Here is a 23424-nt window from a genome sequence, read left to right on the forward strand (position 1 = left end):
GGCTTCTGAAGATGTTAAAGGAAAATGACTCCATAACTTCCCTGGGTAGCCTGTGCCACTGTTCCATTATCTGCACAATATAGAAGTAGTTTCTGGTATTTACACTGAATGTCTTGTGTTCCCGTTTTTGCCCACTGCCTCATGTCCTGACAATGAAAGGAGCTTGACCCTATCTTAATTGCACACTGTCTCAAGATATTTTATAGACATTGATAAGATACCCCCAGAAACCCCTCCAGGCTGAACAATCCCAATTCTCAGACTCTTTTCATAGAAGTGCTTGATCATCTTGACAGTCATGCTGAACATTTTCCAGTATGTCCAGGTCTCTCCTGTACTGGGGACCTCAGAACAGAACTCCACATGCAGTCTCATCAAAACAGAGGAGAAGGATCACCTCTCTTGACCTACTGATGATACTTTGCTTAATGCAGACAGGAATACCATTAGCATTCTTAGCAATAAGGACACACTGCTGACTGATGCTCAGCTTGGTGTCCACATGGACTCCTAGGAAAGACTCTGCAGAGTTATTTTCCAGGTAGGTGGCCCTCAACAAGTACAAGTTCCTGGAGTTGTTACTCCCCAAGTTCAAGAATCTGTACTTCTCCTCGAATTTGGGTTCACAGCCTACCTCTTCAGCCCATCCAGGTCCCTCTGCAGGACTTTGCTGTCTTCTGGTGAGATAGCCAATTCCCTGTTTTGTGTTGGCTGTGTATTTACAGAGGGTGTACACTTTTCCATTGTCCTGATTGCTAATGAAGATCTGAAGTAAAAATGGACCTACTATTGACCTCTACAGTACTCCACTCATTGCTGGCCTTCAATAGATTTTGTGGCAGTGACTGTTTCTCTCTGAGTCTGTCCATTCAGCTACTCATAATTAAGCTAATATCAGCCTCTGACAGGGAGAATAAGCAGGGCCTTGTAATGTTAGTAAGAACACTCATTAAAATTATTTTTGTTCTCTTAGATCCAGTGCTTTGCTGTGAAGCATCTTTGCTTATGAGTCCCAGGCCATGAAGGACATCAAAGTATAGATTCTGCTGAGCTCTGCTGAGGGTAGAACCCTGGCAGTAGCTTCTTGGGCTGCTGCCCAAGTCAGAGAAGAAGAACTCACATGGGCTAAGGCACAACTTTCTTAACTGAATTAAATTTTAGACTCCAATGTTCTATTTTTATTAGCCCACAGAATATATTAGTCCATGATAAAGAAGTAGCCCACCAGGTCTTCAAAACACAGAGGCTTAAACAAATATATTTGAGAGAAATGAAAACTTTCCTTGGATATATGTGCTTGTTTAGCTGAACTTTACACATGAAATACACATGCACCGGACTTGGTCAGCAATGTTTTATTACCCATCTTGGTCTGCAATGCCTTATGCCTATCTAGCAGCAAAATGTTATAGTTTAGTGAGATTACTCTGACTGATAACCAAAGATGAGTTTTTAAAGCAATAACAAGGAATTAGTCTGTTATTGTAGAAGAAAAGGTTTAATTTTGCAAGGCAGGAAAATTTTTATTTTGCAGAAAAGACCATGCATAATTCTGCATCTGACAAGAACCAAATGCAAAATTCAGTTGATTTCAACAACAAGCTTTCAGATTTTGAAAAAGGGATTTTGTTTTACTAAATATTTTTCTCAGAAATATGCAGACAAAGAAGAATTAAGGGAACAGATTGTGTGTTGCTTCTCTGCACCAAATAGAAGAGTGTATCTGTTTCACTTTTTCTCAGAGTTTCCTATAACAAATATTCATTGTATTTAGTGAGCTCTGACATTAGTTGTGTTCATTCTGACTAATTTCAATACTGTTAATACTGCTATTGTTGTTGATGTTATGTATAGCTTCTTTATATCAAGTCCTATAAATGTACTGTGAAAAACACATGGGCCATTTCTCTCGGGTTTAGTGTATGAAAGGAAATGGTGGTCTCATATCCTTGTTAATAAAAAGTGTTATTGAAAGCAATTAAAAAACCGGAAGCTCTCATAAGGGGCACAAAACAAACAAACAAACAAAAAACACACTGTCGGGATGGCCAGGCTCAAAGAGTTGAGGTCAATGGAGTTGAATCCAGTTGGCGGCCAGTCACGAGTGACGTCCCCAGGGCTCAGTGCTGGGGCCACTTCTGTTTAACATCTTCACTGATGATCCTGATGAAGAGATTGAGTGCACCCTCAGTAAGTTTGCAGATGACACCAAGTTAGGAGGGAGTGTTGATCTACCAGAGGGAAGAAGGGTACAACAGAGGGATCTGGATAGACTGGATTGGTGGGCCAAGGTTAATGACATGAGTTTCAATGGAGCCAAGTGTCAGGTCCTACAATTTGGTCACAACATCCCCAGGCAACCCTTTAAGCTTGGGGAGGTGTGGCTGGAAAGCTGCCTGATGGAATGGGACCTTGGTGTGCTGATTTTCACTCTTCACAGTCAGCTGAATATGAGCCAGCAATGTGCCCAGGTGGCCAAGAAGGCCAGTGGCATCTTGGCTTGTATCAGGAATGGTGTGGTGAGCAGGTCTAGGGAAGTCATCCTGCCCCTGTACTCGGTATTGGTGAGGCCTCACCTTGAGTACTGTGTTCGGTTTTGGGCACCTCAGTACAGAAAGGACATGGAGGTGCTGGAGCAGGTCCAGAGAAGGGCAGCAAGGCTTGTTAAGGGCTTGGAAAATGAGCCCTATGAGGAGAGTCATCTTCGAATTTATAAATAAGAATGACATTTGACATATTCATAAAACAACAGTCAAGCAGATTCATAAAAGTTGTGGGCAATTAACACACATAGAAATAAGAAAGTGAAGGTGAACAGGTTTTTACTGTCTGGAATTATCTGTTGGAGAAGTGTCACGGTGGGTGGCAGACAATCCAGGAAATTCCTGGTGTCTGTTGAGGACAGCTTCTTGGTTCAGGTAATAGATGGACCAACCTGAGGTGAAGTCTTCCTGGACCTGGTGCTCACTAATGCAGAGGAGAGCATTTTTAAGATTGTTAAGATTGTTAAGATTGGAGGCAGCCTGGGCTGTAGAAACCATGCCTTGGTTGAGTTTGTGATCTTGAAGAATGAGGGCCTGGCAAAAAGCAGAGCTAGGACCCTGTGCTTTAGGAGAGCAAACTTCTAGCTGCTCAAGGAACTGCTGAGTGGGATCCACTGGGAAACTGTCCTTATGAATATGGATACAGAACAGAGCTGTCAGCTCTTTAAGGACACCCTTCTGAGAGCACAATGGCTCTCCATCCTACAGCAGAAGAGCAGGGAAGGCAGGCAACTGTCGTGGCATTGCAAGGACCTGCAGCTTAAACTGAGGGAAAGGAGGGAAATGTACAGGAAGTGGAAGCAGGGCTGTGTAGTCCGGGAGGAATACATGGCTGTTGTCTGTGTGTGCAGAGATAGGAAAGTCAAGGCTCAGATGGAGCTGAACTTGGGGAGTGATGTGAAAGATAACAAGAAGGGGTACATAGGCAGGAGGAAACAGGCCAAGGAGAGTGTTCCCCCTCTGGTGAAAGATAATGGGGAGTTGGCTTCCTCAGAGACTGGAAAAGCTGAGGTACTCAGTGAGTGCTTTGCCTCAGCCTTCACAGCTGGTGAGGCTTTCCATGTCTGCCAGGACCATGAGCCTCTAGGTTAGGGTGTGGGGAGTGGTTTCTGTCCCACTGTAAGAGTGGAACAAGTCTGAGCTCTCCTCGTGAAATTGAATGTGTATAAGTAAGTCAATGGGGCAGGCTGATAACCATCCGAGGGTTCTGAAAGAGATGGCTGGTGTGATTGCCTAGCTGCTCTCCATCATATTTGAAAAATCACGGCTTTCTGGTGAAGTACTCAGTGATTGGTAAAAGGGAAACATTACTCCCACTTTTTAAGAAAGGAAGAAAGAGAAGATCCAGGGAACCACAGGTTGGTGAGCCTCACCTCTGTGTCTGGGAAGATGGTGGAGCAGATCCTCCTAAAAGCTATGTTAAGGCACAAATGAGATAAAGAGGTGATTTGAGACAGCCAGCATGGCTTCACTAAGAATTCATCAGATCTTGCCTGATGTATCCTATGTTGGAGTAATGGCTTTAGTGGACAGGGGAAGGATGATGGATGTAATCTACCTGGATTTCTGCAAAGCCTTTGACATGGTCCCTCATCACATCCTTCTCTCTAAATTGGAGAGGTATGGATTTGAAGGAAGGACTGTTCAGTGGATTAGGAACTGGCTGGTTGGATGCAGCCAAATAGTTGTGATTAATGGTTATGTGTCAGGGTGGGGGCTGCTCATGAGCAGTGTCCCTCGGGGTTCAGTCTTGAGACTGGTGATCTTCAGCATCTTCATCAGTGACATAGATGATGGCACTGAGTGAACCCTCAGCAAGTTTGTGGATGACACCAGACTGAGTCCCCAGTTCTCCTCTGGCAGCAGCAGATGCAGTTTGTGGTTCTTAATTGCCTCCTTTGTACCTTTTCACCCCATACCTTTTCACCCCATGTCAAGAGCCCTCAACCTTCACACTGGTCATGAGGTGTCCTCATGCTTCTTTTCATGTGCAGATGGCTAGCTATTGTTAATAGGGCAGGGAAGGAAAGGAGCAGGCAGTCCTATCTCTGAATGCATGTAGAGCTGTGGCTCCATCACAGTGTCATTCCTTAAGGTGGTGGAGGACTCCAGTGGGATCCCAGCTGGGGAGACCTCTACTTCCCTTATACAACAAATAAGCACAGGACTAAAATCCAAACCAGTAATTCCCACATTTATCCTTCCCATTGCATTTGGCAACAAAGGCACCAACAAGCTTGACTCTTTTGGACTCTACTGGCAGCTGCCTATTATATCTGTTTCTACTTCTTTCCTAGTGAAAAAGTGGGCATCCTTCAGCTCTCATCTGAAAACATGCAGTTGTAAGAAGCCTTGATCCAGAGCTGCAGGACAGTCCTAGATAATACCTCTCAAAGAGTAGACATTACTTCCTTTATCCAGCACCATCTAAATTTTCATTTGTGTCCAATCCACTAGTTTTATACTTTTGTTGTCCTCATTCTTATCTTTTAATTAAAATATATATTAAAAAGTTTTGTTACTTATATATATGTAATAATATATTATATATTGTATAGACAATTGCTCTTTACACACTGTGGCCCAGGCAAGGCAAAAGGTTGGACACACCCAGTGTAAAAGCAAATATTCTTCTGGGTTAATCCTATTTGTTATTTTTCTTCTCCTGTCTTCTTCCAATAGCACAGAACAGGAATGTCAAAGCTACTATTATTGGACTCTTTGCCACAATCATATGCAGGAGTCATTGTAGAAAAGTTCTACGACTCTTTTGAAGCATTTTTTAAACACCACAATTTTCAGTAATAGTGTACTGAAAATGCTACATGGAGAAAAAGGTGACTCCTTGAAAACAGAAAGTCATGAGGATACTGTTGAAGCTGTTAAGTAGGAAACAGTTAAATTTAGCTGAAAGGCATTATAACACCTCTTCTGGAGCAGAACGTGTGGTCCCATGAGGAGTCATATCTGATTGGTAGATACATGTGTTTGCAGTATGCTTTTGAGACATTTTGAACTAGAAACAATAGTTAAAGGATGATGAAAATCTGTGAACTGTAGGAGGATTCATCTCACGTGAGGTGGTTTAATATTTAAAATTTCTTTCTTCCATTCTTTCAAGGAAGGAGATTAACTGCTGCATTTGAGTCAAAGCCTCACCTATGCAAAGCACCACAGAACCATTCAACCTTATGTTTTTCAGTGGAATATAGCCCAAAGTACCTTTGGTTTGCGTTGCCAGTGGTCTCACAGCAGCATGTTTTGTACACTGCGCACTGCAATAATCAGTGGGGAGCCCCAGGGATTCTCAGGACAAGATCTTACCCCAAAGAGAATCAGCTCACTAATATTGCTATTTGTGATCTGAAGGAAAAGCCTCCAATCCCTGAAACAAATGTTATCATCTTATAGATGAAAATAAATTAGGTTTAATTTGTCTACAGTAAAAGGAAACCACAAACTGCAAAGAATAAAATGATCTTATGCAACTTACTGAATACACAGAGAAGTGTAAGTTCCAGGAGGAAAACATAAAAGTGTAAAACAGGGACTATGAAATCAGATTTTCTCTTTTTAAAGACAGAACGAAATGTTTGGCTTCATTTCTGAAGCAGAGGCATGGTTTGCTCTCATCTGTGAGCTAGTGAAGTTTCTGAGTGCCTGTGATGGAGACAGTAATTTAACAGTTTTCTGTCTTGCCCTCAGTCTAGGCATGGTACAAAGAGCAGAGCAACTTCCTGAAAAATTGGTTGTTCTTGCAGCACTGAAGTGTTTCTTTTCTTTCCCACAAACAACATTTATGTGATGACTGGGATTTTGAAAACCATGCAGAGCTGACCCAACTCTCCTCCTAAATGTCACAGGAAGTGCTGGAACCCTCTTCTTCTGTGGTTAGCCTGTGACAAGTACAGGCTTTGGAAACTCTGGAAAACAGCAGAGATTTCCACATGAATTGAAAACAAATGCAGTGTCCTGAGAAAAATTTCAAAGGTTGGACAGATCTTACATGTCAGAGCTGAGCGTCACTTAGAGGCAGTAGGTACAATGTTGTGCAGCTTCTCTTCTCTCCCCGGGAGCACAGAAGAGCTGGCAGACTCTTTTCATGCATTGTAGATGAAATCATGACCCACTGACGTTAATGGGAGTCATGCCACTGGCTGAGATATAGCCAGGGTTTTACCCTCTGTGTGTGTATGTCATCCAAAATTGGAGATGCACTGAATATTCTCTCCATTTTATTACCCAGAATTCCAGATATTGCCTTTGTCCAGTTTCATTCTCATCTTTCCAATCTACATTTTTTGTTCTGTGTCTACTGAAATATCCTAACATTGCACCACTTTGTTTCTCATTATATTCATATTTTCTTACTCATTCCATCTTTTACTGAAAGAAAAATTTAAATAAATGCAAGAATTGTATTTCTTAAAGGATGTTTTCATTTTTGGTTGTGAGTCACCTGAAAAGCTGAGAAGTCCACACAACAGGACTGAAGACAAGTATGTAGAAAAAATTCCTTATTCTGCAGGAACAGACGGACAAAATTCTGCTGCAGGGAGAAGGTACAAGGATGAATTGGATAGAAGTGTGGGAATTGGGCAGTTTTTTCTTTCCAAATAGTGACACTTAAAGAGAGAACCTAAAATGTAAGGAGGAAGCTCTTTTTTTCTTCCAGCACGGTCTGTCTTATTGAGGAGCTAATGTAGAAACAGATGAATTAAAATAAGCAAGTTCTTCTTTCTTCTCATTCTTTTACTGTAAATTATGATATATCATTATAGAATTACCTCTGGTACTTCAGGGAAAAATAACACCTGTGATAAATAATTGTCTGGATGAAGGCAGGGGAGTTTCTCTGAGACATGTTGAGCTTTATAGGAATCAAGGTTGCAAGTTCCAGCTCAGGTGAATAAAAGCTGATTTTAGCCTCCAGAAGATTTTGGTCATTTTTCAAGCATCAATATTTATAGTGCAAACATACATGAATAAATGGCAACTGGCCATACATAAGTGGATGAATGCAAACACCTAACCTCATTCTTGCCAGAGCAAACATCTGAACCACATTTTCAGTGTCTGAGAACACTGTGTATATCTCATGCCTAATCCTGTTAAAACTGGGGGATGAAAGGAAACCAGGACTGTTTATTTGTTATTATTGATTTAGTTGGACAGAAACAGTATTTAACACCTTTCTCTCATTCTAGATTCACAGGCATAGTGATAAACAAATCAGGGAAAATATAGTCTAATACAGGCTTCTTTTCTGAGTTCCAAGAGAGATTACCTCTATCTCAGAAGACTATGGAAAAATTGTCAGTCTTCTAAACCACAAAGGCTCTTTTACTTATGGAGTTAGCAATGTGAGACCAAAAATTTCTAGGGGAAAATATGGTGAGTTAACATAATCTGTTGTTTTGGAAAAAGAAAATAAAAATAGAAAATTGAATAATTACATGCAGAACTGATTTAGAAATTTTGGCTAATAATTTTTGTGCAATAAACAGAGATAAAATAATATTTGAATGACATTTTAAACAGCTTTACTAAAGTAATAAATGTTTATCAGTGTACATATATATTTATCTGAATCTTTTTATCTGAAAATAAATTCCTAAAGTGAAGAAGAAATAGTTGGAAAGGTTAGGATAAGGAAACACTGAATTGTGTTGGCTGACTGTCTTGAATGAGAATAATCTTTCTATGGGGCACTGCAAATTACCTTGTTTTCTTCGTAGGTATATTATTTGCTATGATCTAAAACAGTGGGGTCGATGGGATTCCTCAATCGCTTCCTTTCCTTTTGCCTTTATTGTACAAGGGTTTTGAAGCAGTAATGATTATTCAACCCTGAAGGTTCATTTAGCATGACTGTAGATCAAGGCGCATGTCTCTTTTCCTTCAGAGAAAGAGAGAGAATGAGAGAGAATGAGAGAGAGAAAAAAATTAAAAATGAGAAGGAAACACTTGTTTGGAAAAAACTTGGTGCATTTAAGATTTTTTCAGTTCTAAGTACTAATCTAATGAAGAAAATTGTGATTACTTGTACTGTTTTTCACAAGTCATTCTTGTAATATTTCAGAACAGAGGAAAACTTTCACATCATCATAAAACTTGTGAGTCTCTCCTTACCTTCCCATAGAGTGTTTTAGAGCAATACAGTGAGAGTTCCCACCTTAGCATTACCTAGTACAGAAAATATGAGTTGGGCAACACTGAATCATAGAATTACCAAGGACATAAAAGGCCACCAATATCACCTCCAAGTCCATCTGTCCACCTACCATCAACATTTCCACACTAAACCATGTCCCTTAGTACTGTATCATTGTTTGTTCAGTACTTCCAGGGATGGTGACTCAACCACCACAGAATCACAGAATCACAGAATGTTCCGGGTTGGAAGGGACCTCAAGGATCATGAAGCTCCAACCCCCTGCCTGGCAGGGCCACCAAACAACCATATTTACTAGATCAGGTTGCCCAGGGCCCCATCCAACCTGGCCTTGAACACCTCCATCCACAACATCCCTGGGCAGCCTGTTCCAGGACCTCACCACTCTCTTAGTAAAGAACTTCCCCCTAACATCTAACCTAAATATTCCCTCTTTCAACTTAAAACCATTTCCCTTTGTCCTACTATTATTGGCCCTTTCAAAGAGTTTACAACCCTCCTGATTATAGGTTCCCTTCAGGTACTGAAAGGCTGCAATGAGGTCACCCTGCAGCCTTCTCTTCTCCAGACTGAACAAGCCCAGCTCCCTCAGCCTGTCTTCACGGAGGAGGTACTCCAGCCCCCTGATCATCCTTGTGGCCCTCCTCTGGACCCTTTCCAACATCTCTCTGTCTTTCTTCTACTGAGGGCTCCATACCTGGACACAGTACTCCAGATGGGGCCTCACAAGAGCAGAGCAGAGAAGGACAATCACCTCCCTATCCCTACTGGCCACCCCTCTCCTGATGGAGGCCAGGATACCATTTGCCTTCCGAGCTGCAAGAGCACACTGCTGGCTCAGCCACCCCCTTGGCCAACTCATTCCAGCAACTGACCATTCTTTCAGAAAGGAGTGCTCTTCCACAGTGAAAGCTTGCTTATAAAAAAGCCATCAAATTAAACAGATCACTAATTAATAAGAATACACCTTGCAGTAAACTTGTTTTAATAAGTCATTGAAGACTCTTAAAAAATTGACGTATGTTGGAAGAATGACTAAAAATCCACTTGCATGTTAGGAACCTGACAAGGTGTCTATTTTCCCATAAAAACCAATGAAAGACCAGAAAACAATAATGCTAAGGCACAGCTGTTGCCTGGACTGCTTGCACAGCTCCCTGTTGGAAGCAAAGCAAACCAGTTAGCACATTCTAGCCTTCTGTTTCTTAGATAAGAGTGACTTCTTTTTGTAACTAGATAGAGGAGGAATTGAAAGCAACCAGTGATGGGCTGCTTATATCACTTTTACCAAAAGTGGAAAAATTTAAAGATATATGTGTGTGGAATGTACTTTTAGAAGTGCAATATATATAAGTTGCATTCAAAATCTTTTGCAAGGCTAAAAGGATGTTTAGAGTTACAATTTAAAAACAGAGGGATTTACTGCAACAGGTTTTGGCAAATGAACCACTGCAGTTCCTACAGCTGATGAATTAATGTAGGGCCGACAGACTAACATGCACCATGTGTTTGCTCTGGCAGCAAATGTGGAAAAATCATTTGGAGAAAAACAGTATTATTCAACAGATTTCTTCTTGTGTTTTGTTTTCTGTTTTACCCTTTCTTTAATTGAAAGGTAAGGTTTAGAGGATTCTTCTGATTACTACCACATTCATTATGTTGCAAGAGACTAACAATACTATTTCATGATTTTTTTACATATTGGACTATGTGATCATATTAAGTCTCTCGACTACGAGAACTGAACATCAACCTTCTACAACCCGTCTTCCGGGAAAGTGAAACAGGTGGATATCAGATCAGAAAGTGCACAGCAGTTTTTATATAGTTTTAAAGACGTTTCCAGCAGGAAGCTTTTGAGCATCTGACTTACAGAAGTTCAAACGTACCTGTTTTAAAGATATTTTATGAAATACTATATGCAACACTAACAAAATCTTTAACTTAGTTAGATGGAGAGAAGTTAAAGTCAAAGGCTTCCAAATCTCACTGTACTCAGCTGCACAAGTTAGGTGTCTTCACCTAACTTCAAGGAAGAGGATAAGACTGAAATGAAGTGCCTAAATGAAATCTACAAGTTTACTGTCTTTTCCTTGAAAACAACTGTCAAATACTGTTTCCTTAAAAAAAAAAAAAAAAAAAAAAAAAAAACAGCTGAAAAAGGACAGCTGCCTGTTTTTAATAACACCTTGATGTTTTCTTTCTTTTTCTTTTAGATTTCTCCTTTTCTTTCTTTCATTGGTCATCCTTACTTTTCCTTCTTTCTACTTTCTTCCTTCCATTCTTTCTCCTCTCCTTCCCTCCCTCTCTTCCTCCTTCTCTCATATCTTCCTTCCTATATAATGAATTCTGAGATGTAAACCCAATATTCCTGGCAACATCAGATCTCTGTTTTTTTCAGATATGGTTACAGAAACACTTCCTACTTCTCTGACTGCAACAGTTCATTTTTTTTTTTACCACATCTACATACAGTAGAAACTACAAGGCTATTCTTGTACATGAGAGTTTAAGTTAAACTGGATGTGTCAGAAAAATCCAACTCTCACCAAGTTATGTGAAGAAGCTAATTTTGTTGTGACATTCTACGAATTTCTACCAATATTATTGTGCAGGAAGTAGATTTCATGACATTAATGCCTTTCAGTCCTAAGATTTTTAACAGATGGTATCTTTTCAAATTCTTATTGTCTTTTCCAATCCTTTTAAAAGGTCTCATTTACAAACAGTAAACAAGTAAGTAGTCTTTTCCATCTGCAGAGCATTTAAAAGTTTTTTAGCAGTTGGGAAAGTATGCCAGGGAAGGCTGGGGTAAAGTGAAGGGAAGAAAGTGACCTCTAATGACCATCAGGCCTGCATTCCCTTTCTTGTGTTTCCTTTCCTCTAAACCAGCAGTTGGCAGCATCCATGGAGAAAATTTTATGTCACCATTCTGTGTCCATTATTCATTCTGTGATGTTCTTTTCACACTCATGTCAGGAGGGATCTTCTGGAAATACCTAGGAGAGTGAATGGCCAGAAGTAGGTGCTTAGAGAAAGAAAATAAAAAATAAGACATGTCCAAAGCAGGCTTTTGTCTCACAACTTCCAACTTAAATCATCTGAGGGCCATCAGAATCTCTACTTGTCTATTTGAAATTCTTGATGTTATACTTGAGATAAGAAGAAAAATGTTGTTAAGTATGGTGAAATAGTCACTTTCTCTGAGGCCACAATCAGAATAACCAACTTCAGTAGGACTAAGAAATCCTTCTAGACTTTCATTTGCATTGAGCTGGGAACTCAGATCCAGGATGGAAAGGCAAATCAGAATTCAAGAGGGCCTCTGGTTAGCACAGTCTGAATTGCTCTTGCATAACATCATGGTGGCTGTTGAGAGCTATCAATGTCAAAAGAAGTCTGAAGATATTCATTTCCAAAGGCTGGTTTCAGTCAAAGCTTTCACGGCCTTGTAACAATTTTGCTTAATTTAATTTCCTTTTGTTTAATCTAATTTCCCCTCTTTTAATCTAATTTCCTATGTTGTGTTTTAATAGAAGATGAAAAGTGAAAAAAAAAAAAAAGCCCCCAAAAATAAAACAAAAAACAAAAAAGAAACACAGCATCAAGAACAGGGACAAAAGAAGAAATACCCACACATATATCCAGGCTCTTATGATTAAGTAAGCTATAATTTACGTATTTGGTAAGACTGTGGGCAAGCAAATGTCATTTTTTTTGCATTTCTTTTTCTGTGCCATTGTCTGTGCAATAAGATAGCTCATTACCAACGTCTGTGTTTTACAGGGACATGAAAAAAATGTGTGTGTCTTGTCCAGTAAATCAGTGGAATTTTATCCAAAGTAGTGAGTCTCCAACTAAGGAACTGATGCCACATGCATATTCCAGAACGAAACATCAACCTTGCTAGCATTTGTGCCCATCTACATTGTCTTGTCTGGTCCAGCTGGTGTTGGGATATTGTTGATTATATAAAAAGAGATTATTTCATTAATTGTAGAAGAAGGAAAAGCATACCAAAGGTAGCCAAAGAAAACCCTAATTTGCTAACACAGTAAGACAATAGTTGTTATAATGAAGAAACAAAGCAAGCAAGTAAAAAAACATGACAAAACCAAACAAGAACAAAAACAAGTAGCTGTTTCCCTACTAGTACTAGAAAATGTTTAGACCTCAAAAGAAAGTTAAAAATAATGATGCTGTTTAGATATTTAAAACATCTGATTTTAGAAAATGTGTTGTTTTGTTTTGTTTTGTTTTGTTTTGTTTTTTGTTTTTTTTTTTCCAGAAACAAGCAGAAAAAACATTAGTTGTGGTCATTACTTGGTTTTTGGCATTTAAATTTCCCATTCTCTTTGGTTTGTTTATCCCAAGTGTTGGCTTGTGATTAAAATAAGCTTAAATGCCAATTAAAAACTGTTTGAAGCGGATGCTTGCAATATTACAAGTATCAGGTGCTGTTTGTTAGACCTTACTGCCTATGACCGTAAGGCTTACGGGAGCAATCAGTGGAATTTTCGTCTTAATTTTAATTTTGTAGCCTGGCCACGACACTGGCCAATTAATTTAGACTCATAAAAACGGAGACCTCTTTAAGTCCTTTGCTAGAGTTATTTGGGGGAATCTTATTAAAACCACACTTCTACTGCTGAAATAAATGTGTTCACCAATTTCTGTATCTTAGAACAGTTTTTTCCTTAGGGAGAAGATAATATAAAAAATACTATATTCTTGCTCCCTGACTTAAGTCTATTTTCAACAGTTTTATTCTTAGAGAGAGCGAATATACTGCTGTGAAAAACATTGGCAACAGTAATTATCAATGCTCTGGTGTTCAAGAAATCGTTCTTGTCTCTGACAAGGAGGATGACAATTTAGAATGAATTTGGAAGGATATGGCTGATTCAGTAATTAAAAGGAGTGTGATTGTACCAGAAGCTACTCATGCTGACACTAGTAACAAAAATAACTGACTGAGGAAAAGAATGTTTTGGCATTCAGATATCTTTCCAATATGTATTTTTTTCAAGGAATTCAGTGTAGCTGGCTTCAATATTGAAGGTTCAAAAGGCTGAGATGAGGGGCAAGTATCTGGAACTATAGAAATAGCTTCTAAGCATATGTCTATCCATGTTCCTGTTGCTAATTTTTTCGTGATGTTGCAGATGGAGGGGAGCATCTGCAAGATACACAAGAAGCAAAAAAAGGCTGGTGCTGACAAGTTCACCCAAGACAATCAAGGATAAGTTATTGCAATAACAACATAGCCCTAAATGTGGGGCAGGGCAGAATTACATCACCTAAGGAGGAGCATCTGCAAGATTTTTTCTTCTCAAAGCACAGATCCTAAAGTCATTTCTCCCTGAGGAGGAAGGTAGCTTTCCTTGTGACTTAATGGCCCAGCATCCCTGGTGTATCTTGGTGAGTAATGCCCTAGGTATTCTTGAGGAATGTGTAGCAACTGTTTATCTGAATAGCTTTTGTGAAAGTCTTTGAAGTGAATAGAACCTGCAGGTTTGCCCACTCAGCAGGTCTGCAGCTGGCAGAAGGTCATATGCCAGTCTAGGAGTCTACTCATAAACTTCCATTTGTACAAATGTCAAAATGAGCTATATTCTCAGCAGATATAAATCCTCACATTTATATATCTCCATTCATCATCACAGTCTTGTTTCCAGTGCAAATTTTCTCAATATTTTTGTTCTCATTTCCAGGGATGAGTGTATTGTTTGCAGTCAGGTCATATTTCCTATCAGTATGTCCTCTTTCCCTGCTTATCTGTTGATTTTTCAGTGGAATTTGGATGAAACAACAAAACCTTACTTGTAAGTGAAAATGAGTAGACTGGAAATGTAAAGAATGGCTGGACTGCAATTAAAGAGTATTTGAGCTTGCCCACTGCTATCCAGTCTTACTTTTCTCACTCAGATGGGTTGCCACATGATCCATACACAAATGGTGAAGACACAAAGGAAAGGGAAGGAAAAACTAACTCAAATCTTTCATTGAAAGACTGTAGGAAGTGACATATAGTGACATAAGTAAGTGACATATATTACTTCTAAATATGTATGTTGCCATCCGTGTGCTGCTCTTAATGAACTTATAAAAATAAGTTCTGAAATTATTTTGCTTGGAAAACACAGATCAGCTTGAGTAACCTTGCTATGAAGGTTTTTTATAATGTTTCTGCCTCCAGCTGTCCATCCTATGCTTACGCCAGGAACTATTAAATGATACCCTTTAAATTTAATTATTTATTTTTTGGCTGAAGCAGTTGAGGCAACTTCATATTTTTTTCCTAATTTCTCTCTTGTCAGTAGGATGAGAACCTCTGGCCCAGCAGCAAACAAACAGCTAGGGGCTGTATGATCTTAAACTGATGCAGTGTGTAAAAATCCCCAGACTTGCAAAAAGTCACTTTCATCTGTTTCATAAAGAGAGTAGTTTTCTATCCAGGCAGCTGAACAGTATTTTCTTTTTGGAAATTCCTTGAATAGTGAGTTGAGTTTTAGCTTAAAACTAACTGCTGTGGGCTTTTTTTGACTGACAAGTACTGGAATAAGCTCTCCAGGGAGGTTGTTGAGTCACCATCCCTGAATGTGTTTAAAAACCATTTGGATGTGGTGCTCAGGGACACGATTTAGTAAATGGTTGTTAGAGTTAGGGTAATATGGTTAGGCTGCAGTTGGACTTGAAGATCTTCAAGGTCTTTTCTAACCTGAGCGATTGTATGATTCCATGATTCTACAGAACAGAGAAATCAGTAAAGTATTGAACCTACCTGAATAGCAGCACTATTTATAAGTGTGATATGAAGTCAGCCTGGGGTCTTTCACATTTTGAACAGTAGAAACAGGAAATCCTCCATAAAACACATCCAAAGGACTTTTGATCACTGAATGATAACATCTGTAACCTACCCTGCCCAAGCTTTATGAATTGCTTATGAAACTTCACTACAAAGAGGTATCAAAGTTACGCACAGGTATATCTTCACAAAAAAAGTCTTCTTTTTTTTTTTTTTCTTTTCTTTTCTTTCTTTCTTTCTTTTTTTTTTTTTAAATCTTATTCTTTTCATGCATTACTTATTTATTTGTTTGTTTGTTTGTTTTTGATTCAGAAGAAAAACCTTGTTTAGTTTGTCACTTAGGGAATCATTCTTGCCCCTATCTATTCCATCACTCCATGATCCAGGCTACTTGAAAAGACAAGGTATGGTGTCATTTGTCAAAACAAACAGTAGGAATTTCAGTTTTACAGACAAATTAATTGCAGTTCAGTTGTTCTCTTGCAGGTGGCTGAAGCTGAGGTGAAAAGACTATTACCATAGGAAAGTACTTCAGCTATCTGAAGGTAAGCTGTTCCCTGCTTCATGTGGGAAATAAACTCAGGGAAAATATTGAACTTACCTGGAACTCCAACTTTATATGAGTGTAATGTACTTCAGTGAGTTAATTCTGTTTTGATCCTTCTTAGGTTTTGATTGGCTCAGCATAGAAATGTTAAATGGTAATTACTTTACATACCTAGAGTTACTGTTTATTTGACAGATTGAATCTGTTACAATGCAAATTGAAGATGTGATTGCTGCTTAAACTAGAGTATCAAGAGTTTATATGCCATTTGCAGTCAGTGTTAAAATCTGTCCCAATATATATTTTTGTAATCATTATCTCTCAGTCTCCTTTTTGATTGGTTTCAGTTTGTTTGCACTAGTGTTGCCAAACGCAGCAAAAAGGAGGCAATTTGTTACTCAAATCTGTCCTAAAGAAATTTAGTCTAGTCTAGACAGCAACACAGTGTGAGATTCATCTCACTTAATTTTAGTTATTTAATGGTTATGCAGCGAGTTGAACTAGATAACTAATAATTGCTGTAGAGGGACGACCATATCCAGAGAATGAATTGCCTTGTCTACAGTGAATCACTCTCTGTAGGTACCCATCTCTTTCGGTTGATTACTGAGGAGCCTAGATGACTAGCTTAGATGCTGAACATAAGGAGCATGTTGGTAATAGGAGCTGGGTAAGATGAATCCTTCTGAACAGTTTTTATCTAGGCAAGACAAGTATGTCTCAAGGTATGTTGCATGTAGCCAGTGATTGACGTGCAATACGTACAAGAGAAATTGCTTTAAAAAACGTGAGTACAAAGCATATGATACTATCTTTGAACCTTCTTTACTTTGGCTAGAGAACAGGACTCCTCTTATCTGTTCCTTCTCACTATTTAGTATAATTAACTTTGAGCTGCTTTTGTTTTCCCAACCATATTTATGAACCATGCAGAACAGGGAATGATATCACTGCTCTTCATTTATGTTTATACAGTGCTCTGAAAGCCACAGAGAGACTTAAATACATATTTAGACCATCAACAATTCATGTTCTGGACCTTGCACAGCTTGGTATTATAGCTGTTAGTAAGAAGAGGACAGTCTTTGTCCCAAGAACTTAATGAGATTCAACAGTAGATGGGTAAAATGCTCTAGAACTGACCAAGATATTAGAAGGACTGGTCCTAAGAAGCACATTTATACTATGCCCCAAAATAGTTTTATTTGACTAATGTCAGTCTGGCTCAGTTATGGTGACTCAGAGCATGAAAAGATAGAAGCAACTCAGTGTTTGAAATGCCTGGCTTTTCCAAACCTGTTAGATGTTTACTTTATTTCTGTTCTGAGGAGCTGGGAAGAAACAAACCAATTCCCCTTCTCCATCTAGCACAGAATGCTTCTGTTCAGCAACAAGCAATATTTTACCAATTGCTTCTCTGATCATTTGTCAACCTTTTCTATTTTTCTTCCAGCTAACTCAGATGCAGAACATGGGAAAGTTGATTTCTTTGTCAGATCTGAGTATTTCTTCAGGAAAACTTCCTAATGCATGAAGGGATTAAATTTCACAACGTTGTTTCTTAGGCAGCTGACAAAGATGTCCTTTTTCCTTTCCTTTTACTTGGAATAGCTTTTTAGATAAAGAAGGGGGATTAATTTTTGCATTAAAATTGCTACTTGTAGGCGATATTTATATGCATAACAATTTGAAAGAAATATTGAAACCTTTGATACACTACACAATTGCCCTTCACTTGAAAATCATTGCAGATCACTCAACTGCCATGTAGTCTTTGTGTTGTGATAATCTACTGTATGAAACTAAACAGCCAAGAAAGTAATGACTAGGCAAAAGGTTGCTATTTCATCCGGCACTGTAGTTATTGTAATAATAGTCTATCTGAGACATGTGAGACTTTTAAAAAGAAGGGTAAAAAAAAGAACTTTAAAGCAGCCAATGTCTGTTTCCACTGAGCTATTAAATCATATCTTATTTCAAACCAAGATACATGTTTAAATTTCCATCCAGTCTTAATCCAGTGGCTTTAAGCTAAGCTACTATCTGCTGCTGAACTGGATCTGCTCTTGAATACTGTTCCAGTAATGTTTTTTCTTAATCATGCCAAGCCACTTCGCAAACTCAAGGGCACAGAAGTCTTTTTCCTGCTTTAGGATCATAACTCTTTTCATTTTTCTCCTTTTACTGCTAGAATGATCTCCTTTAAATAATGCATTATAACTATAATATTGTAGGATTATTAATATTAGCAGAATGGCATCATTCTGTTAAATGATTTGTATTTAAACATCCAGTTAAATACTACTCTGGCCTACACACCCAAAGGATTGGTATTCATCATGTATCTACTTTTTGTTGGGGTTTCAGTTCAGTTCTTAGTCTCCATGTGTAGTGAAGATTGAGAGAGACACAGTTCAAGGCTATGTTTAGGTAGTTTGACTTGATCCCCAGAGATGCCTTTGTTTTTCCATCAACTCTGTTATCTCCACGGTCTCTCTCCTTCAACTGCCGTGCTTCTGATCCCCAACAGCCTGAACCCATTCCACTGCTGAACATGCTGTATTCTCACCTTCTTTGTATTGGCAGATAGCCCTAAACAACAGTTATGGAAGATGCTGGTGTTTTCAGGAGATTTAAACAACAGTAGCAGCAGCTGTACTGTCTCTGACAGTAGTTTGAGCTCCTTTTTCCACTGTACACTACAGTCTCCAATCTTTTCTCTAATCAACATCTGTCGTTTCTCATCTGCTTCCTTCCAGTTCCTCAGTGCAGGAAACATATATTAAGAAGTGGGAACTTCCTAAACAGATGGGAAACAGGTTGATCAGAACAGTAGGACAGCTGAATATGGGGCTTTGATCTGTGAAACAGTTTTGAGTAGTGTTTTTTTTGTTGTTGTTGTTGGTTTTTTTTTTTTCCCAGTATTGAGTACTATAGAGAAGTGTGAGGTCAATGTTTACAAAATGCTTCAAAATTTGGAGTTTGTCTGCCCATTTTTCAGGCCTAGATTTCTTCTGTCCCTATGTCTTCATTAGACCAAGGTTATTTCCTCTAACTTTCCCTATCCTAGAGTGAAGGGTATCTAAATGTACAGTTCACATTGAGTTTCTGTCTAACCAGATGTTTTAATTCAGCCCTAGACTGTTTCAGAAAGCAGCAATACAATTTTAAAGTCTGAGATAACGAAATAGTCTTCACAGTGTTGGATAAATGGTGCACTTTTCTCTGTTATCAGGTATTGACTAAAGAAACACTTATAAGTATATGTAGATTACCTGTACAAGATCTCACAATGCAGTACATGACTAGCTCGAGAAAAAAAAAAATAAAAGAAAATAAAAAAAAAAGAAAATAAAAAGGAAGAGGTGAAATGAAGCAACTGACCTGAGGACTTGTCCATCCCCATCTTATCTGGGATATTCAGAGCTTCTTTTTGCAGGCCATTACCTTATAAATCACGTTGAAATTCCATACAGAATATCTGATAAAACTGTCCTTGATATTAATCTATTTTTTTGTTATGCATCTGAAAAAACAATTGAATTTCTAAATTAGGAGAATCATACCAAAATTCTTCATGTTTAAGACCTTTACTACTCAGATCTAAACACTGGCTTCCCCACCTGGTTGGGGAGAAAGGTTTGCACAGCTTTTTGTTTCTTTTAAGTGTAAAACTGAGCAGATGAATAAGAATTCATCCTCTTTTGTTTTAGGCGCATGTAAACAGTAACAGCAGTAGGTGGATATTTAACAACATTCCACTATATATTAAAATTTGCTTACAAATATGATCAAACTTATGTAGAATTTTCTTTTAAATGTGGATTCTCCCTACTGAGCAACAGATTTCCCTAATCCCTCAAATAACTCTATTCTGAAGCAAATAAACTTTAGCTATAAAACTTTCAGAATACAATCTTGTGATATATGTTTTTCTTTACTTTTCTGGTGGTACAAAGAAGACCTGTACAGTCAGGATCAAGCTAGGGGTTTGATCAAACCACCATAACACTGCTGCCAAAGCATCCAGCATTTTCCATCTAACTCAAAACATTCTGTTACACTAGAAAAGAAAAAGTGCTAAAGCACCGGGAGGCCCAAAATATTCCAACCCCATGGATCATGGATTTCTCTGTCGCTTATCTTAGTGTTTCAGTGCAGTAACACATGTTCCCATACAATTTTGTAATGTGCCCCATATGTTTGCTTTCCTGACGAAAACTAAGAAGGCAGCAAATTATCCACAGCACTGACACATAAATTTTGTAGTTTTTTTTTTTTTTAGTCCTGAGTTTAGATTAATTTCTTTTTTTTTTTTTTTTTTTTTTTTTTTTTTTTTGTATTCTGCCAGGTAAGTGCTCTCCAGTGGATGCCCATATTTCATGAGAAATTTTTAACAGCTCTTCAGTGAATAAGTGTACATGAGTGTTCGTAAGTATCAAGAGTCGTTTATTAGTAGAATTAGTTTATTTTTAAAGCTGGTCATTCAATTTACAAAAACAAAACAAAACAACATGTAAAACTTTTAAAATGATTCATCTTCATTCTGCAAAACATTAATAAACTGAAAATCTATTTCTTCCTAGCAAGCAGAACTCTGCTGGAGATGGATTTGGCCAAAATAAAGATTTGGGTCTGAGTTTCAAACATGGAAATGAATTTAAATGTCCACTGACAAAATTCTGACAGGACCTGGGACAAACAGAAAAACTGAAAGCAGTGAAGAAAGTTCAGGGACACCCAAGTAATGACTCTCTCCACCTCTGTGTGTGCCTGCACATATAAGTGTCTATGTTTGCATGTGAAAACAACTATGAAGCTATAGTCTTGGACAGGGCTTCTGACTGCATAATGGTTTAATCTTAATGTGGCCTAACTAATTAAAAACATTTGGAGCAGTGACATAGCTGTGACATTCTTTCTTTTGAGTAAGTAAAGATTAATGAAAGACTAATAATCTTCCTAAGCGATATGTGTAACAGAAGACTTTATTGTCTGTTTCATGGGTGTTTTCTTTTTCTTTTTTTTTTTTTTTTTCATTGCATGCAACACATTTTTTAAAACACCTACTAGAAATGTTGATATTGCAAATTACGGCCCAGATTGGTGTATTTGGAAAAACTTGCTTAAAATCTTTTAAAAATATGGTAAAAAGGTGAACTTAAACTCCTATGTGGGCACTTGATCTGAGAATTAAAAAGTCCTCCATTGAGTTTAACTTAAGTCACTTCCTAAATTGATTTGTACTAAGGTTACCAGGTCACTGTAAGGATATCCATAAAGGGAGTTAAAGCAGATCATCAATTCTATACAGAAAACCAGTTCAGAATATATTCAACTGTAGACATACTCCTAGCAGGTCTGACTCTTTACCTACGTATGTTCTGAAAATCAAGTAAAATAAGGATTAATATTGAAGTTTTAATCCAGATGATAAATTTTGGATGTTTATGAAAGATTTTTTTCCATGTATCTTCTAAATGCTGGGCTTGTCTACTCCATGTTCTGCAGGTGAGAGAAGGCAGAGTTAGTTTCACAGTGCTCTGGAATTAATCCAGGGTGTAAATGCTACTTAACTCATTAGCAGGTTTTGTTGTTGTTGCTGCTGTTTGCCTATATGAACAGTCAACAAGCCCTTTACAGGCCGTGTTCCCTCTTGTGTAGTTTAGCACAAGATACTAGGGCTTGCTGACTTCCCCTGGGGCCTATTCTTCCCGATCTCTGCTATCAGATCAGATTTATGACATGGATAAAGAGCATTTTGGAACAACTTAAAGTTTATTGTTTATTAACCATTAAATCTTCAAAAATGATTTCTAGAAGCCTAGAACATAAGCTTGAGATTGCCCAAGGCCTTTGTTTCCTGTGGAAGAAAGGCCTTCTGGTTCACTGTGCTGAAGAGCAAAGATTTTTTATGGCACTGCCAGGATTTTTCCAGTTGAAACACATACCTGAAAGTATGACAAACAGATAAAATATTTTTCTTAGAAATGCTAATCCAAAAATAAAAGAAATCAAAAGATATAGTGGAATATTTTCTGCTTTGATTTCTGCAGTCCTTGGAGGCTGTGCATCAGACTCAGTGAAGGCAAGGTTGATGGATGTACCAGAGTTAAAACACATTTTTTTATTTGTTTTTGTTTTATACTTACTTCAAAAAGGCACAATGGCCATTATATCATAGTGAGGGAGTGGGCGTTTGGACTTTGTAGAAGATTATCCTGGAAGAGTTTTCCTGAAAGAAAAAGAGCTACTTGTCTGCAAAGAAGACAAACTCCCTGTCAAAAACATCAAAACTTTCTGGTAAAAGCAGGACTTGCTTCTACTCTTTTCCTTTGGATTTTATCATCTTCAACTTCTTTCTCTAGTAAAAGGCGTATTTTTTTTGTGACTTGGTGTTGTTTTGATAGCACATCTATGCACTTATACTGAAACCAAAGATTAAACCTGAAATCTGGGAAGTGATCTCATGTTTCTGCACTGACACAGATTTAATTTTAGAATATGTCTATTTTAAAATTAAGGTTGCAAACTTAATGTGTGTTGAGTAGCTTCCCATTTAACTAGTCCTTCATGATGTGTATCAAATGGTGCAATTTAAACCTTAGTAAGTGGATAAAAATGACTTTGAGTCAGAGGAGCACCAGAATACATCAATGCCTTGAGTTTTTAAAACTAAGCTGCTTTGTTTTGAAAAACAAGTTTTCCAGTGTGATTCCTGGTATTTCTGCTTTAGTTTGCTCTAGAGATGCTGTAGCACCAGCACTGGAAGTAACAGTTCCTTATTTCAGCTTGCCCATGGGAGAGAACATGTCAAAACGTCCCTGGGCAGGCCTAGAGAATTCTATAGCACTGGAAAAGAAAGTAGAGAGAGAAAGCAGACTTAAAAACAGAAAATGGGCCAAGTGAAGCCTTCTAGAGACAAAGATTTTTAGTAGCAGTGAGCAGCATTTCCAACAGCAGTCAAGGGACTTCAAAATGTAAACATTAAGGTGATTTAGAAAAAGTTACTTGGTTCTTTCTGAGTATTGCACTATTTGCACTTTGCACTGGAAAATGTAAAACAATAAATAGAACATTAAAAGTGAATCAAAATTAAAAATATTTTTGGTCAGTTTAAATTCCAGTTCTTGTAGCTATTCAGTCTTTTAAAACCACACTGGCTGGTCTTATTTAAAATTGTCTGTTAGCTTTTGTCTTCAAAATAAGGTAAGAAATAGGCAAATGGTTTGTTTATTAATGGTTCATTCCCACTCAATTGAGTTTACTCCTGATACTATGCGAGTTAATGCCCTGACTATTTTTTTCACTAAACAAGTATGGAAAAGTTTATGTCATGAGGCAGATA

At 38.1% G+C, this 23424-nt stretch overlaps 1 long non-coding RNA gene across 5 annotated transcripts in view; it reads left to right on the plus strand.

The window, feature by feature from the left end:
- LOC107311904 (uncharacterized) overlaps window positions 1-23424 on the plus strand; it is a 46043-nt gene that overhangs the window by 16853 nt on the left and 5766 nt on the right. For 2 of the 5 annotated variants that reach the window (XR_001554289.3, XR_014944098.1), the window contains exons 2-5: window positions 13884-14139; window positions 16016-16074; window positions 20428-20507; window positions 22238-22379. This is a non-coding gene — a long non-coding RNA (uncharacterized LOC107311904). Of the gene's footprint in view, window positions 1-13883; window positions 14140-16015; window positions 16075-20427; window positions 20508-20662; window positions 22380-23424 lie in introns of all 5 variants that reach the window. The other 3 variants (XR_001554291.3, XR_004306750.2, XR_014944099.1) reach the window with 3 other exon arrangements.

The sequence above is a fragment of the Coturnix japonica genome, chromosome 3, assembly GCF_054131305.1.
Source record: "Coturnix japonica strain WE chromosome 3, WE-NBRP24, whole genome shotgun sequence".
NCBI classification, from domain to species: Eukaryota; Metazoa; Chordata; class Aves; order Galliformes; family Phasianidae; genus Coturnix; species Coturnix japonica.